Source organism: Corapipo altera, unplaced genomic scaffold (assembly GCF_003945725.1).
Source record: "Corapipo altera isolate COAL_440 unplaced genomic scaffold, ASM394572v1 0, whole genome shotgun sequence".
In the NCBI taxonomy this organism is placed as follows: Eukaryota; Metazoa; Chordata; class Aves; order Passeriformes; family Pipridae; genus Corapipo; species Corapipo altera.
The window spans coordinates 33,970,792-33,975,360 of NW_020884872.1; the positions used below are offsets into that span (position 1 = coordinate 33,970,792).

At 41.6% G+C, this 4,569-nt stretch overlaps 1 long non-coding RNA gene across 1 annotated transcript; it reads right to left on the reverse strand.

The window, feature by feature from the left end:
* Window positions 1–2,150: 2,150 nt before the first annotated feature.
* Window positions 2,151–4,359, reverse strand: LOC113946393. The gene is made up of 3 exons (XR_003527411.1): window positions 4,193–4,359; window positions 3,719–3,818; window positions 2,151–2,265 (listed from the first exon to the last, which is right to left on the reverse strand). It is a non-coding gene; the product is annotated as an uncharacterized LOC113946393 (long non-coding RNA).
* Between the last annotated feature and the right edge of the window lie 210 nt (window positions 4,360–4,569).

The window sequence follows — 4,569 nt, forward strand, 5'->3', positions numbered from 1 at the left end:
AATTCTTCCTATAGGCAGCCCTTGGGAGTATGTAACAGCTGTTCAGGATAGGAGGTAAGAGACAGCCAGAAAGGATGCTAACTGCGTGGTCCCCTTGGTGCAATCAACTGCAGTAACTGGCCTAACTTACCTGTGTGAGCTTGGTGGCTCTTTGTTGAATACTTTCTGGCCATCATTGTATTTCTATTACCAGAGGAAGGTATTCATTAAGTTAGCTGTGAATACTCCTACTTTTGGAATATATGAGCACATAGATTTCGTTTTCCTCGAAGGAATGTCAATCTCAGGTCTGAACATTTAAAATTCCAGTATGGGAATAGAGCCAGCGTACCTCATGAAAATTGGGATTTGTTTGCTTTATGGCCCTATTTTTCCCTTTGGTCCAGCCTCCTTCACTGGATAAAATTTCCTGTAACAGATTATGAGTTTACCTCAAATATGACCCACTTCACCACCAGGTTTTCTGCTAATGTGGATAGGGGCACGCAATTAGCCAGGGTGACACCTCCAAATAAAAGTGATGGTATGAAGCATTTACATTCTAATTCCTGTAATATATTCATATGGTACTACCTCAAGGAAGCTATTCAATTTTGGGAGAGGATGTGCATGGCAATGTTTTTTTTTTTCAAATGTGTTATTAAGTAGAAAGTTGGTAAATAAATGACCCAATTCTTGTGGTAGCTCTACTCTTCTGGCCTAATGTGGGTAGAGGAGAGTGCTAAGATATTAGTAGAATCATACCTTCCATTAGACCAGGTTGCTCAAAGCCCTGTACAGTCTGGTATTGAACACTTCCAGGGATGGGACATCTGCAACTATGGGCAACCTCTTCCAGTGCCTCAACACCCTCACAGTAAAGAATTTTTTCCTTATATCTAATCTAAACTTACCCTCTTTTAGTCTGAAGCCATTCTCCCTTTTTTTATCAGTACATGCTCTTTTAAAACTCCCTCTGCAGCTTTCATGTAGGCCCCTGTTAGGTACTGGAAAGCTGCTATAAGGTGTCCCCAGAGACTTCTCTCCTCCGGGCTGAACAACCCCAACTCTCTCAGCCTGTCTTCATAGGAGAGGTGCTCCAGCCCTGTGATCATTTTTGCAGCACTCCTCTGGAGCCACTCCAACAGGTCTGCCACCGTGTTTGTTCTGGTAGGTGTTAATACCCACATTCTTTACTGTCTTCACAGGAAATTAAGCTGAAAAGTTACAAAGGGGAATGATAGAGAAACTTTGCGTGGAGAACCACGCGACTGTGGCTGCACCTAATTCCCCTCTCTAAATAGATTACAGATAATTTTTTGGCTCTGAATTCACTCCCATGAGGTAATTGCATTCTTTATTTTCACACTTTGCAAATAAAAGTCTGGGACTCTATCCCAGTCTCTTTCTCTCCTTTCTCCTATACCAAAACAGAGCCTTTGGTAGCCACAGCCCTCTTCTGCTTAGAAACCTGAGATGTTTAGAAGCAGTACTTGACAGAAAAGGGAGCCAACTTCACTTTCTCAAATGCAGTTTGTGGTAATGCTGTTGGTAATGCTGTGTGCATACCTGTAAAGGAGACAGCTCATGTGGGGAAGCACTTTCCCTCTGAAGCCTGACACCTCAGCATCTCTCCTCTCCTCCAGGCAAAAAAAAAGGAAGCTTGTGGTTGGTCCTGGCCTCCTTGCAACAGCCCTTCAGCCTCTTGTTGCTGCTGGCAGGAGAGGCTCTCATCCCTACAAGCCTGAGAGGCTGTGAAGAATGGCTGGAGGGAGCACAGCAGTGCAGGTCTCCTGTGGGACTCAGCAGGACTGTTGCTATACTCATGGGAGAATTATGGTCCAGCCAAGAAAGGGAGACAGTGTGCACTCATTCTTTATCCTGCTCCTAGGGGAGTGCTAATCCTACTTCTTGTGAGGGCTGCCAGCAGGCATGATGTGGGCACTGAGGTCCTGACACCAGTGATATTCCCACTCACAGCCACCAAAGGCATTGGCACATCCTATTCAACCTTCAGGACGGAAGGATCACTGCACAGTCTCATGCATTTCTTAAATCCTCATGCTAAAGGTCTCAAGCTAGGCTGTTCCCACTGACTTGGCCTTCTTAAATAAATGTATCCCTTCTCTTGTTTTCTTATCAATTGTTCAGTGATTCACCTGGTGTTTTTCAATTTTTTTATTTCAAAATTTTTGCAATGTATTGTTTAAAATCAGAGGCATGGAAAGAACTCCTAAGTGTAAGTCTCACAGTGGTTTGTTCTCTGCAGCCCTTCTTTGCTCTTTTCTGCCACGGGAACAAATAAGGTGATGATAAAATAATCATTTGGTCCAGCTTTATATGCCTGTTTAATTCTAAAATTAAAAGATTCATAAATAACTTTCTCTTGTCAAAATCATATTTTATGCTTCAGTTTTCAAGAGTTTTAGATTTGAATTGAACCTTGCTGTTTAGTCTCTGATTTATACTGAAGTGATTAAACCTCTGATTTATACTGAATACTTCCATATTAAAAAATAATAAAGGTGTGCTAAAACCTTTTCCCAATAATCAGTTTTATTAGGTACATCAGGTGTTACTGTAGCATAGATATACAGTAGTTTAGGTACATTGCAAACAGCATCTTATAGTATCAGACAAAGAGAACCTTTTACAAACCCCATGTCTCTAATTTCATTTTAGAAAATTAGATACTCAGAATTTTGCATAAGATAACTGTATTACTGGGATGCAATTTGGCCCAGGTTTCTAGCTTTAGTGCATGTGGCTCCCTAATAAAAAGTGTCAGTTAAAATGAAAATACAGCTTGGGTAATTAAATTTAATTGGATCTTGTCACTTTAAATCCTCTTCGGTTTTGAGTGTTTCTACAGAATTGCAGCTTCTGGTTTGCTAATTTCTTTATTGCAAGCTGTGCTCTGAACCTGACTGTCCTATAATAAAGTGGGACCTTGTTTTTGTAGAGGGCTTTGAACCATGACTGTAATAACAAACAAAAGAAGGGTGGGAGCTAATTTATTGCCAAAAGAAAAACTCTCCTTTATTTCCTACATGTTCGGTTAGTGAAAAATAATGGGTCTGAATTTATTAACTCTTTAATTTTCCTGCCAGTTGAGCACCATTTTGCATAAGCTCTCACGAATACTATGGTATGATGCTATGCCTGTGACAGGCAGCAGCAGCAATTATCATACTTTTCTATACTGGAGTTTTTTTGGGCAAGCAGTAGGGATTAGGTGAATTGCAGTATTCATATGTAGGTCAAGCAGGGTACAGGCAGCCACAATGCAAATGATGTGTACTGCCTGCCAATAGCCACTGTGCTGATTCGCAGGGATCACCTTCTCCAGGGGTGAGAGGTAATTCTGTTTCTTTATTACACATTTCACACACACAGCATCCAAAGGCAAGGAAGATTTAAGTGCAGGTGATGAAGAGATAAAATATTGGCCATACCAAGAGACACATCATAAAAATGATCGGTCTGTCAAATTGTACAACTGCTAATGCCCATATTTCAAATTAAAGACAGTTGAATGAATTTGTACACTTGGATTTTATGCGTGAAATGCAGTATCATCGCATCCTTGATTAGAAGACAGGTCACTTAACACCGATATCTCAGAACGACTAAAGATGTAGGACTGTCCTTCACAGCACAGTAGTGGTCCCCTGATTTTCTGCTAAAGCAGATGGATATGATGTAATTACATTTTGCAAAGTGCTGGCAATACAAGTACCTCAAACAGGATCGCTATGCCAGTGCAGTCACACCGTTTATAACCTCTTCTGTTCCAGAGGTGTGCCTCACATTTTACTGATAAGCCTGGGAGGAAATCTCTGCAACCAGATACGGAAGGCTCTGTTTAGTTGCCTGCACATGGGTGTTGACCAAGTTTCGAGCTGGCTTCCTGCCAGGTCTCCAAAACTTAGCAAAAGCCTTTTCCCTCCCCTCCCCTTTTGGGCAAAGGAAAGAAAAACTGTAGAAACTGAAAGAAACCAAAACCAAGCAAATTATACCAAAATATATATATATATATTACATATATCACAGTTATATACAGTGAGAATGCTTTGTACAACCCCCCCAAAAAAAAAAGGAAACAGAAAAGGGGAAAAGGGATAAGGGACAAAAATGGACAAAACCAAACCGGATATGCACAATCAAAACCCAGGAACTAACAAAATAAAGAACTAGCAAAATGAAATCTCACCACATCCCTCAAGGAAAGCATGGGTTGCCAGACACAGTCAAATCTCTCCACCTCCCACATGGCAGGCAACAGCAGTGGCTGCAGGCCTCAGCTTCCAGATAAGTGAGACCAATGTGGTGACTTTCTGTTCCCGAACCTCACTGGAAGAGAAGAGAGCAAAGGCTTCTCTTCCTTTCTCATTTGTACCTCTGATTACATAAAGGATAGCATGGAATACTGGGAGCATGGAGTACTTCCCTGGTTACAAGCTGGTCTCCAGGAAGGCCTAGACTGAAACTATCACAGGTGTCTAGGCCTAGTTGAGGTGCCTGAGGTTATATGAGGTATCTGCACAGAGTTGAAAGACACTGGACCCTAAAGTAAGATGCAGAATGCGG